General features: G+C 40.1%; 1 protein-coding gene and 1 pseudogene across 3 annotated transcripts in view; both read right to left on the bottom strand.

Moving 5' to 3' along the window:
* The window catches only part of CD4 (CD4 molecule), a 49719-nt gene that overhangs the window by 23005 nt on the left and 13224 nt on the right, over window positions 1–13490 (bottom strand). The window lies entirely within an intron of this gene.
* Window positions 2456–2700, bottom strand: LOC121479659 (annotated as a pseudogene).

Raw genomic sequence — 13490 nt, 5'->3', positions numbered from 1 at the left:
AATGAGACAATAGGCCCAAAATAGAGTCACTTATGCTAATCCCCACATCAGCAAACCAAGACCCTCCTAGGAATGTAATCTTTAGCCAGTTAGCCTGGAATTACCTGGTTAGACAGCATGGTATATGATGTCTGTCCCCCTTAGGGAGGTGATCCTGCTTGAAACATGCACTCTTTGCTAATGAACTTCCTTCCTAATCTAATTAACTTTCCAGTCAGCTCCTCATTTGTCTAGAATCACTAGTTCCATGTTGGGAACTGGTGGTAATTCAGATCACAGTTCAGCATTTGATTGGAAAACCCAGATCTTGGCTTCATCCCCTGATTCCAAACTGGGAACTGCTAGCAATTTAGTCTGCAATTCCTCTTTTACTTGGAATTTCCCTAGATTCCACCATAGGAACTGCTGGTTGGTATCAGCCCACAGTCCCCATTTTGGGAAGTTTGCGAATACAATCCTTTCTTCCAACCCCAGCTTCATGTTGGGAATTGCTGGTGGTTCACACAGGGCCTCATTTTGGCCAGGCCACAGCAACATCTCTTGGTTACTACTGGTGTGTTAAGATGCACGTATTTTGTTTTGTGTAGATAAAGGCTCTTGCTACTCAGGAGCAGCTGCAAAATTGGTGGACACAGGTTGAGCATTTAAAAGCTGTCAGAGCACTTGCCACCTAACTCAAAGACTCCTGTGTCAGTACAAGTTGCTCATAGGTTTAGACTGACATTATGTCACCCATCAATCTCAAGATTGAGATACATTATAAAAGATCACACAATTCCCAACCCAGCATTACATCCCCTTTAGGCTCCAAGAAACCCAAAGCTTAAAAGATAAATAAATAATGATAAAGATGGGATCCTTAAAATTCTAAAAAGTTAATCATGTCACTTTCCAAGCATACATGCTTATTTTATGTCTAAGAACCATGGTTCAGAGCCATAAATCTCTACAAAAATGACCAAATCCTACTAAAAACAACCTAAGGGATGCCTGGGTGGCTCAGTGGTTGAGTGTCTTCGCCTTTTGCTCAGGGCTTGATCCCAGGGTCCAGGATTGAGTCCTGCACTGGGCTCCCTGCAGGGAGCCTACCTTCAGCACAGGACTTAATCCTGGAGTCCTGGGATCAAGTTCTATATCAGGCTTCCTGCAGAGAGCCTGCTTCTCTCACTGCCCCCACCTCTCTCTCTCTCTCTCTGAGTCTCTCATGAATAAATAAATAAAATCTAAAAATAAATAAATAAACAAAAACAACTAAGATTAAACAAGATCATTTTTGTATCCTGAGAACTTAGATAGGTAACAGCCAGGTTGAGGGCCCCAAAACATGGCTACACAGAAATGTGGTTTGACCTCCATTTGTGGCTAAGGGTCCTATAAAAACTTCAGCCAGCCCTCATGGAAATTGTAATAATCATTATGAGAAATACTCCAATTAGATAAGGTAATTTAAGAAATGCACTTGAGGGACACCTGGGTGAATCAGCAGTTAAGTGTCTCTGCCTTTTGCTCAGGGCATGATCCCGGGGTCCAGGATTGAGTCTTGCATTGTGCTCCCTGCAGGGAGCCTGCTTCTCTCCCTCTGTCTATGTCTCTGCCTCTCTCTGTGTGTCTCTCACGAGTAAATAAATAAATCTTAAAAAAAAAATGTGCATTGATAAAGTTTCCTAAATTAAGCAAATAGAATGGGTGCTTATTTGCAGAAGCCTCCAAAAGGCACAAAAATTCCAAAGATAAACAAAATTGATAAACACTAGTCAGACTCATTAAAAAAGAAGAAGAAGAAGAGAAGCTGAGAGGACCCAAATAAACAAATGTAATAATGTAAAAGGAAAATAGCAACCAACACCGTAGAAATACAGTTACAACAGACGATGAAAACCTATGTCAGGACACCTGGGTGGCTCAGTGGTTGAGCGTCTACCTTTGGCCCAGAGCATGATCCTAGGGTCCTGGGATCAAGTCCCACATCGGGTTTCCTGTATGGAGCCTGCTTCTCTCTCTGCCTTTGTCTCTGCCCCTCTCTCTCTCTCTGTCTTTCATGAATAAATAAATAAAATCTTGGGGGGAAAAAAAGAAAACCTATGTGTCAATAAATTGACAGCTTAGAAGAAATGGATAAATTCCTAGAAACATATAACCTACCAAACTAAAGCAAGAAGAAATAGAAAATTTGAATAAACCCAATTACCAGCAATGAAATTGAATCAGTAATCAAAGAAGTCCCAAAAAACAAAACTCTAGGACCAAATGGCTTCCAGGTGAGTTCTACCAAACATTTATTTATTTGTTTATTGATTGCTCATAATCAAAACTTTATTGGAAAATAAAATAGGAGATGACTGTTATATACCTACAAAATTAAACATAATATCTTGGTATATTAACAGGAATTACTGAACTGATAAGGCTTTCTTCGATATAACACTAATTCAGGAGGTTGTGTAGATCATTAGTGTTACTTTCTTCTAAATGAACACCCTTCTGTGGGTCTGGCCTTTTCTCCTGTTTGCTTCAACACTGTTGAGCAGCCTTCACAAAGAACCACTGTCTGAGCATGGCTGAAAACCATGGTTGTCTTATAGCAACCTGGACATTTCATAACCATAAAATAGGAATTTGAGTTTTGAACTACCCATTTCTTTTTATGTTTTTCTTTTCCTCTTCCAAGAATAGATGTAGTAAATCTCTAGCCCAAGGCATATTGAACCTTTCACAAACCCAGCCAACCAAATCTCCAAGGTGACACCCCTAGTGAGAAGCATGTGACTAACTTTTACCAAACATTTAAAGAAGTATTAATACCTATTCTCAAACCATTCCAAAAAATTCAAGAAGAAGGAAAACTTCCAAAGTCAATCTATGAGGCCAGTATCACTCTGATTCCAAAACTGGATAAAGACACCACCAAAAAACAACAGCAACAAAAAAACACAAAACTACAAGCCAATATCTCTCATGAATATAAAATACAAAAATCTTCAACAAAGTATCAGCAAACTGAATTCAATAATACATTAAAAAAATCATACACCACAATCAAATGGGTTTTTTTTCTTGGAATGCAAGGATGGTTCAATGTTCATAAAACAATGTAATACATTACATCAATAAGAGAAAGGATAAAAACCATATGATCATTTCAGTAGACACAGAAAAAGCATTTGAAAAAGTACAACATCCATGTATGATAAAAACCCAAGGGATGCCTGGGTGGCTCAGTAGTTGAGCATCTGCCTTTGGCTCAGGGTGTGGTCCTGGGGTCCCAGGAACAATCCCACATCAGGCTCCCTTTGAGGAGTTTGTCTCTCCCTCTGCCTGTGTCTCTACCTCTCAGTGTCTCTCATGAATAAATAAAATCTTAAAAAAAAAAAAACCTCTGTGAAGTAGGTTTAGAGGGAATATATCTCAACATAATAAAGGACATATGAAAAACCCACAGCTAACATCATACTCAATGGTGAAGATCTGAGATCTTTCCCTCTACGGTCAAGAACAAGACAAAGAAAAAAAAAAAAAAAGAACAAGACAAAGATGTTCACTCTCACCCCATTTATTCAACATAGTACTGAAAGTCCTGGCCACAGCATTAGACAACATAAAGAAATAAAAGGCATCCAAATAGAAAGGAAGAAGTAAAACTATATGCAGATGACATGATACTATATATAGAAAACCCTAAAGACTCCACCAAAAAACTTTTAGAACTGATAAATGAATTCAGTAAAGTTGTAGGATACAAAAACAATGTACATAAATCTGTTGCATTCCTATACTAACTAATAAAGCAGGAGAAACTGAAATTAAGAACACAATCCCAGTTATAATTGCACCAAAACCAATAAAATATCTAGGAATAAACTTAACCAGTACTCTGGAAGCTATAAAACACTGATGAGGGGATCCCTGGGTGGCTCAGTGGTTTAGTGCCTGCCTTTGGCCCAGAGTGCGATCCTGGAGTCCTGGGATCGAGTCCCACATCGGTGCTCCCTGCATGGAGCCTGCTTCTCCCTCTGCCTGTGTCTCTGCCTCTCTCTGTGTGTCTCTCATGAATAAATAAGATCTTTAAAAAAAAAAAAAAGAAGAAGAAGAAAGAAAGAAAGAAAGAAGGAAGGAAGGAAGGAAGGAAGGAAGGAAGGAAGGAAGGAAGACAAAACTGGAGATACCACAAATCCAGATTTCAAGTTATATTACAAAGTGATGGTAAGTATAACAGTATAGTACTGGCATAAAAATAGACACATAGATCAATGAAATGGAACAGAAAACTCAGAAATAACCAAAATTATTTGGTCAATTAATCTTTGACAAAGGAGGGTGGCTCAGCGGTTTGGTGCCTGCCTCTGGCCCAGGGCGTGATCCTGGAGTCCCCAGATCGAGTCCCGCATTGGGCTCCCTGCATGGAGCCTGCTTCTCCCTCTGCCTGTGTCTCTGCCTTTCTCTCTCTGTGTGTGTCTCTCATGAATAAATAAATTAAATCGTTAAAAAAAAATCTTTGACAAAGGAGATGAGAATATGTCATGAGAAAAAGAGTTTCTTCAACAAATGGTGTTGGGAAAACTGAACAACAACATGCAAAAGAATGAAACTGGACCACTTTCTTTCACCATACACAAAAATAAACTCAAAGTGGATTAAAGAAAAAAAAAAAAGAAAAAAAAGTGGATTAAAGACCTAAATATGTGGGATTCCTGGCTGGCTCAGCAGTTGAGCATCTTGCCTTTGGCTTAGGGCCTGATCTCAGGATCCATGATTGAGTCCCACATCAGGCTCTCCGCAAGGAGCCTGCTTCTCCCTCTGCCTTCTCTGTCTCTCTGTGTTTCTCATAAATAAATAAATAATTTTTTTTTAAAGGGGCCTAAATGTGAGACCTAAAACCATAAAAATCCTTTTCCCCCAAAATTTTTATTTAAATTTAAAAAATACAAGAACACTAACTCAAAGGGATACATTCACCCCTGTGTTTATTGCAGTATTATTCACAATCCCTAAGATATAGAAGCAGTCCAAGTGTCCATCAGTAGGTGAATGGATAAAGAAGAGGTGGTATATATACTACTAAGCTACAAAAAAAAAAAAAAAAAAAAAAGAACAAAATTTTGCCATTTGTAACAACATGGATGGAGCAAGAGTATAATGCTAAGCAAAATAAATCAGTCAGAGAAAGGCAAACACTATATGATCTCACTCATATGTTGAATTTAAGAAACAAAACAAACAAGCAAAGAAAAAAGAGAGGGAAAGAGAAAAAGAGGGAGAGAGAGAGAAACCAAGAAACAGGTTCTTAACTATAGAGAACAAACTGATGGTTATCAGAGTGGTGGGGGTGCGGGGACAGGGGACATAGGGGATGGGGATTAAAGAGTACATTTATCATGATGAAAAAGAAAGGTTTCTGGGGCACCTGGGTGACTCAGTGGTTGAGCAGCTGCCTTCAGCTCAGGTGGTGATCCCCGGGTCCTGGCATCCAGTCCCGCATGAGGCTCCCACAGGGAGCCTGCTTCTCCCTCTGCCTATGTCTTTGCCTCTCTCTGTGTGTCTCTCAGGAATAAATAAAATCTTAAAAAAAAAAAAAAAAAGGGTTTCAAAATTCCAAAATACCTTCATTAAAAAATTCATTGCAGGGCAGCCCTGGTGGCGCAGCGGTTTGGCGCCGCCTGCAGCCTGGGGTGTGATCCTGGAGACCCGGGATCGAGTCCCACATCGGGCTCCCTGCATGGAGCCGGCTTCTCCTTCTGCCTGTGTCTCTGCCTCTCTCTCTGTGTGTCTATGAATAAATAAATAAAATCTTTAAAAAAAATTCATTGCAAAAAAGCAAATGAATAATTAAAGACACAAGTGGTACCTAAAACAAAAGACTGTAAGGCTGAAGTAACACCTACTGCTCCCCTCTATCCTTCATGTGAGGATTCATTGTAGTAACCCTCCACCTGAATTGTCTTTCCACTTTGAAGGGACTACGAGACCATAAACAAAAGTCTGTCAAAGAGTGACCTTACACACACACACACCCTTACTACCCTCAAAAGAGGGCCCCTGTCTGCACCCCTCCCAGAATTGATGAGACTCTACGGGATTTTCTGGTAAACTGCTATATTCTTTGCTTCAAGCAGCCAAAGGAAAACTAAAATAAAAACTAATGGAAAGAGGTGCCTGAGTGGCTCAGTTGGCTAAGTGTCTGCCTTTGGCTCAGGTCATGATCTTGTGGTCCTGGAATCGAGTCCTGTGTCAGGCTCCCTGCTCAGCAGGGAGTCTGCTTCTCCCTCTCCCTCTGTCTGCCTGCCCACCATTCCACCTTCTTGAGCTCTTTCTCTCTGTGTGTGTCAGATAAATAAATAAAATCTTAAAAAAAAAAAAAACTAATGGAAAACTTTGCCAAATTCTGGTAGATAGCAGAGCTACAGATGGGATCCTGGAAAAACTAGCAGAGCCCAGCTATAGGTGAGAACTCCTACCAGTGTCAGCTCTTCTGTATCTCTGACTATAGTACCAAGTGGAGAGAGAAAATAAAATATCTTTTACATCCTCTTTGTGGCTACCTCTTGAGTCCAAGGGGTTGTTAATACTGCTAAGAATATTTACTGTTTGTCCTAGCTGAACACTGACAAGGTATTTAAAAGGATTTCTTTTTTTTTTTTTTTTTTTTTTTAAGATTTTATTTATTTACTTGAGAGAGAGACACACAGAGAGCATGAGCTGGGGAATGTGCAGAGGGAGAAGCAGACTCCGGGCTGAGTGCAGAGCCCGATGTGGGGCTCCTTTCCGGGACCCTGAGATCATGACCTGAGCTGAAGTCAGATGCTTAACTGACTGAGCCACCCAGGCACCCCTAAAAAGATTTCTTTTAAGTTTTTCAGTCTTCTCTCCCTTTTGCTAAAAGGAAACTTTGTGCCCAGCGAAGGTGGGGGAGCAATTTGAAGATAATGTGACTGGATGGCCAGATGGGCTTCTTGCTATCTTTTAGGCTACAGCCCAACTCCTTGGAGAATTGAAAGCAGCTGCCTTTACCTAGAAACAATTCAAAAAACATCTATTTTTTTTAAATCAATCCCAAAACCTCCTCTATTTATCTCAAAAGACTTGTAAGTACTGTAAAAATTTTTGGCTCTAAGAAACAAAAATTCTTCTTAAGGGAACTTGCCTTCTTTCCCTGTGCCTTTGAGATGTGTATATCCTATTAGTCTATAAATTTAAGGGAGATAATTCTTATCAGAACAAAAACAAAAGGGGAGAAATGTTATTTGGGACTTGGACAAATTAAAAATATTGTGTCTTGCCACTAATATCGAGAAAAAGCTTTAGCCATCTGAGCAGGTAATCTTAACTTTTTCCAACTGTTCTTTTATAAGCTAGTAAGTTTTGCTTTATCATACCGGTCTCATGGTAGTAATTTAAAATGAAACCTATAAGGTCTCTGCATCTGTCTATATGCTTACATGAATCTCTCTCTATATATATGTGTGTGTGTGTGTGTGTGTGTGTATTACAGATGTGTATTTTCTACCTCCAGATGATATTGTCAAAATTAATTTGTGGAAGAACTCTATTTAAATGGGCTAAAGATAATTAAGTGCCTATATAAATCATATATTCATAAAATTCTTAGAAATGTAAAAATGAAACCAAACACTTTTCAGGTTCATGTGATCTGAGGAATCTTTGGTAATTAAAAAAATAGTTTACATTTGTTTGGCTTAATTAAAATAGACATGTCTTTAGAATTCTCAACATTAAAAACAATGCAGATATAGAACTTTTATTATACCTGGGCTTACTAGTCAAATAAGTTCCTGTTATCTCTGTTAAAAAACTTCTCTGTGGGCAGCCCCGGTGGTGCAGCGGTTTGGCGCGGCCTGCAGCCTAGGGCGTGATCCTGGAGACCCAGGATCAAGTCCCATGTCAGGCTCTCTGCATGGATCCTGCTTCTCCCTCTGCCTCTGTCCTTGCCTCTCTCTGTGTGTGTCTCTATGAATAAATAAATAAATAAATAAATAATCTTAAAAAAAACTTACCTGCAAGAAAAAAATAACTTGGCATGATGAAATTTTTAAAATTAATCTAAAAATAATAATTGTTGAAAACAAGTAAATAGATAAAAGTAAGATAAAAGTTTTTAGGTGAATTTTTTATGGTTTCCCCCAACCTTTTTAGTAAACTAAGACCTTAAAATTTTGCTAAGTTAAATTAAACAATGGATAGTCTAAATATCTGGATCATTTCTAAATAAGATAAAATACTGAAACATGAATTACTGAACGTAGGTTTATCCACGTTTGGCTTCCCTTTATAAAAGAACTAAAGATATTTGCATCTACTAGTAAAACATGTTTTGTGCCACATTAAAAAAATTACTATGAGAAAGCATATGTTTCTAGAAATTATAAAATGTATTTATACATCTGCCAAACCACAGAATGCTAATGTAAAAAATAGTTCATAATTGCTTACTTCATAGTTTCTGCTAGAAATTAAAGGTTTCTATGGGCTGAAAAAGTCTAATATATATAATTTAAACTACTTGAAATAATAAGGGAAACATCTCCATTTACAAGGAAAGTAGGATGTAAGTTTTTGGTAAACGAAGGTATGGTAGGGATGCCTTGATAGCTCGTCAGTTAAGCATCTGAGTCTTGATTTCAGCTCAGGTCTTGATCTCAGGATCATCTTGATCTCAGGATCACGGGGCCCCGTGATTGATTGATTGATTTAAGATTTTATTTATTTATTTGAGAGAGAGAAGGAGAGAGAGAGAGCATGAGTTGGGGGGAGTGGCAGAGGAAGCTGCAGACACCCCATTGAGCAGGGAGCCAGACATAGGGCTCAATCCCAGAACCCTGGGATCATGACCTGAGCTGAAGGCAGATGGTTTCACCAACTAAGCCACTGAGGATCTAAAAAAAAAAAAAAAAAAAAAAAAAAAAAAAAGTATAATAAAAGAAAAATGGAAATGCTTTTTTGTTGAGGGAAGAGAAAATAACTGTCCTAAAGTAAGGCTCCAATTGTCATTTTAAAATGTGTTTCAGAGTGCCTAAGTGGCTTAGTTGGTTGAGTATCTGACTTTTGATTTTGGCTCAGGTCATGATCTCAGGGTCATGAGGATGGAACCCCACATCCAGCTCTGTACTGAGCATGGAGCCTGCTTGGGGTTCTCGCCCTCTCCCTCTGCCCCTGCTTGTGCACGCTCTCTCTCTCTCTCAAAAAATAAAATAAAATAAAAATTGTCTGTCACAGAAATAACCAAATTTCCTTGTCAATTCCATTATAATGAACTTTCATCATGTCTTTAACACTGAGCCTTTTTTTTTTAAAATTTATTTATGATAGTCACAGAGAGAGAGAGAGAGAGAGAGAGAGGCAGAGACACAGGCAGAGGGAGAAGCAGGCTCCATGCACCGGGAGCCTGACGTGGGATTCGATCCCGGGTCTCCAGGATCGCGCCCTGGGCCAAAGGCAGGCGCCAAACCGCTGCGCCACCCAGGGATCCCAACACTGAGCCTTTTTTAGGAGGCTTTTGTCATTTATTTATTTTTATTTTTATTTTTTTAAAGATTGTATTTATTTATTCATGAGACACACACACACACACACACACACACACACAGAGAGAGGCAGAGAAACAGGCAGAGAAGCAGGCTCCATGCAGGGAGCCCGATGTGGGACTTGATCCCAGGACTCCAGGGGAAGGCAGGCGCTAAACCCTGAGCCACCCAGGGATCCCCGTCTTTGTCATTTATAGATGGTTCATGTTTTACGCAGATGATTTTTTTTTTTTAAACATTCTTTTTTTTTTTTTTTAATTTTTTTTTTTAATTTATTTATGATAGTCACAGAGAGAGAGAGAGAGAGGCAGAGACACAGGCTGAGGAAGAAGCAGGCTCCATGCACCGGGAGCCTGATGTGGGATTCGATCCCGGGTCTCCAGGATCACGCCCTGGGCCAAAGGCAGGCGCCAAACCGTTGCGCCACCCAGGGATCCCTACGCAGATGATTTTGCATAAATTCCTACAATAGTGCTTCACCAAGAAGATTCATTGAAAGGACTCTGGGAAACACACGGTTCTGATAACTTTAAGATAAAAAAAGTGAACTAGGTAAGAATTCCCAGAATTAATGGGGAAAAAAACTGGATTTAAGCAAGAATTAATAACATGGGACTTAATGAGCTGAGGAGGTTGATTATATTTTTTATGATTTCTTGCTTGAAACAATGCTCGTTCTTTAATGTTTTATCTTTCCAGACTGAGGAAATTTTTCCTCTTAAGCCATTTATGACTTGTAATGTTAGTAAAGTATGACGCCTCTGTGATCAAAAATGAAACATTTACTTTTTCTCCCTATCTGATGCCTCCAAAATTTGAAAACTCTTGAGTTTTCTTTTTATGACAAAATAGTTATTTACACAAGTTCAATGAGAATATGTTATCCTTATAATAGGGCACAAATGGAAACATTGGTTAGATGACAAGGCTTTTTTTAAGATTTTATTTATTTATTCACAAGAGACACACAGAGAGAGGCAGAGGCAGAGGGAGAAGCAGGCTCCCCCCAGGGAGCCCGAAGTGGGACTCCAGGATCAGGCCATGAACTGAAGGCGGAGCTAAACCGCTGAGCCACCTGGGCTGCCCTATTTACCAAGACTGACTAGAATGTTTTATTTAAGAGAGATGGGCATAGACCCAGATATGACTAGACAGCTTTGAAGATATAAGGGAAAGAAAGAAAGAAAGAAAGAAAGAAAGAAAGAAAGAAAGAAAGAAAGAAAGAAAGAAGGTGGACTTCATGGAGCCAATAAAGCCCCTTGGAAAAATTGGCCTGGTACCTTATTCATAAGGTTTCAGCAAAGCAGTCTTTTTTTTTTTTTTTCTTTAAAGATTTTATTTATTTATTCATGAGAGACAGAGAGAGAGAGAGAGAGGCAGAGACACAGGCAGAGCGAGAAGCAGGCTCCCTACAGGGAGCCCAATGTGGGACTTCCCAAGATCACGCCCTGAGCCAAAGGCAGACGCTCAACCACTGAGCCACCCAGGCATCCCTCCAGCAAAGTAGTAAAAAAAAAAGTTTATATGGTCAATTACTATTCTTGCTGCACTTATGTAAATAACCAGACCAAGTTTAATGCAAGCAAATTTGTTTTATTGTGATTATCTTTGATAAAAATGGGGATAATTGTAGAGACAAACATTATGTTTGCATCTTTGTCCATGTTAGATTCTAACCCTGTTAGCGGTCTTTGAGTTGTTCTTATATACCTGTATACCAGACTGGGTCCTGAATTCTTCTACTTTCCTCAAATATCTGGCTACAACTCCAAATGAACATTTCTGATTTTCTTTCCTCCTTTTGATCTGGAATCACTAAGAATAAAAACTGCCTTTGAATCTCCTTGGATGGAACTAAACCAGGTCCTCCTTGCTACCTGGATGGCAGCCAAACTCCAGGGACGTGAGTCTTGGGTACATGTCTTACAGCTGAAGAAGTCTCCACCTGCCATCTGGCCCTGTGCACCTCAAAACCTTTAAGCTGGAGACCTCAGAATCAAATTGTCTAAGAAGAGATGTAGCTGACAGTAGATAAATTGCTTCCACCAAAGAAGCTGGATCAAGACTTCATACTTAAACTGAACATGAAGCTCTTTCTTTTCTCTTTCTTTCCTTCACTCTAGTATTGGCTTGGAAAGATAACACCCTCATCTGTATCTCCCAGGTCGTTACTAAGGGTGGGGTGCGGGGGGTGGGGGGGTGGGTGGAGGTTAACCCTTCAGACTGCTAGATTTGTCACCAAGAAATTTGATCTGTCCATGATGCTAGAGACTTCCCCCTGGTCCATTTCCCTGCCTCTGGTTGACAATCCCAAACCTAGGAAAGGGACACAAGACAAGGGTAATCAGAATAAAACCACCTGTATGGTCTACAGACCCTTACATTTCACTGGTCTCCCTGACTGTCACCTTTCCAGTCCTGAACCACAGACTCAAGCAGGAATTACCAGGAAGCATTCATGATTCGAAATTACCTTGGTAGCTCAGGGCTCCCCTGGCTACTATTAAATGCAAATGAGACTACAATCAAGAACTTATCCTTAACTCTAAAAAGTATTGCAGATGGGGGCAGCCCAGGTGGCTCAGCAGTTTAGTGCCGCCTTCGGCGCAGGGCATGGTCCTGGAGACATGGGAGGGATGAGTCCCGAGTCCACGTCGGGCTCCCTGCATGGAACCTGCTTCTCCCTCTGCCTGTGTCTCTGCCTCTCTCTCTCTCTCTCTCTCTCTCTCTCTCATGAATAAATAAAAAAAATATCTTAAAAAAAAAAAAGTATTGCAGAATCCACTGCTAAAATAAAAAGTGCCTGGCAAAAATCCTTAGATTCTGGCCAAAGTTATTCCTGATGATAAGACAGACTTTAAATCTCTTTTAGCTGAGCAAGGAGGTGTCTGTGTTGTGGCCAACACCACCTGCTGGGCCTGGATTAACACCTCTGGGGAAGTTGAAACTCCATTACATAAGGCCACTGAACAAGCATCTCGGTTTGAAAAGTGACTCTTTTAGTGGTGCCTTTCTTTTTGACTTACTTGATTTTTATTGTTTTGGGTTTTAGGGATCATGACTCCAAAGTGCACTCCAAACATTGGGAATTACCCTGCTTATAATGATCACAGTAGTCTATCTGGTGCACTGTATCATCTCAAAGGCTTTATTTATTTATTTATTTAATTTGAGAGAGAGGGCACAAGCAGGGGGAGGGGCAGAGGAAGAGGGAGAAGCAGACTCCCTGCTAAGAGGTGTGCCCAACCTGACCTGGGGTTCAATCCCAGGACCCCAGGATCATGACCTGAGCTGAAGGCAGATGCCTTCACAGGTGACACTGAGCCACAGGTGCCCCCCTCTCAAAGGCTTTAAATGCATGTTTGCACTTGCTAACCACGAAGCAAATGATCTCCCTAAGCCTGGAACATCAGAAAAGGAACAAAAAGACAACCAACTTAAAATTTGTAAGCCTGAAGTTATAACCTGTGAATGTCACAAAGATTGGGGGCGGGGCGGGGGGTGAGAGAAGTCACAACCTGTGAGTACCAAAGAATCAACAGAAACTTCAAGAATGTTAGAGTAGTAGCTGGGAGTGACACTAATGCCACTCTATTTTGCTGAAAGATGTAATCAAAAGAGGGGAACTGTTAAAAAAAAGAGCCAACAGGACCAAAATGGAATCAGTTATGCTAACCCCCACATCAGCAAACCAAGACTTAATATCTAACCTAATTGCAGTTTCAGCTTTTCCCAGGAACATAACCTTTAATGAGTTAATCTCGAATTACCTGGTCAGCACTAGTGAGGAAATCTGCCTGACAGACCCCTTCCGTCCCCTTAAGCAGGTGACCTTGCCTGAAACAATGCATTCTTTGCTAATAAACTTCCTTTTCTGCCTTTACAAATCTTTCCTCTCCCCAGCTCTTCGGAGCTCTTTTCTATTTACTAGACCAGATGCTGCCCAATTTATGA

The sequence above is a fragment of the Vulpes lagopus genome, chromosome 21, assembly GCF_018345385.1.
Source record: "Vulpes lagopus strain Blue_001 chromosome 21, ASM1834538v1, whole genome shotgun sequence".
Taxonomy (NCBI): Eukaryota; Metazoa; Chordata; class Mammalia; order Carnivora; family Canidae; genus Vulpes; species Vulpes lagopus.
Note: the sequence above shows the minus strand (reverse complement) of the source record. Positions and strands in the feature narration are given on the sequence as shown.